Genomic DNA, 278 nt, shown 5'->3' with positions numbered 1-278 from the left:
GAAGAGCGAACCCTTTGTAAATTACTAAGAAGCAGCCTTCGGGATGACATTATGGCCACTGTACACGATCGTTCGTGTGCGCGTGTGTGCGCGCGCGTGTGTATGAGCGCGCCCGCGCGCGCATGTATAATGTGTCACGTCGTCGTCACGCTGCAACGGTGTATATGTATATCAGGGCCGCGTATTATCGGGAAAAGATACTATCAGGGGAGATAAATATTGCATCTCTGACAACGCGCGCGCGCGCGCGCGTGCAAACACACGTGTAAACGTTACTC

This window comes from Mycetomoellerius zeteki, unplaced genomic scaffold (genome assembly GCF_001594055.1).
Source record: "Mycetomoellerius zeteki isolate Tzet28-1 unplaced genomic scaffold, Tzet1.0 scaffold823, whole genome shotgun sequence".
Taxonomy (NCBI): domain Eukaryota; kingdom Metazoa; phylum Arthropoda; class Insecta; order Hymenoptera; family Formicidae; genus Mycetomoellerius; species Mycetomoellerius zeteki.
Note: the sequence above shows the minus strand (reverse complement) of the source record.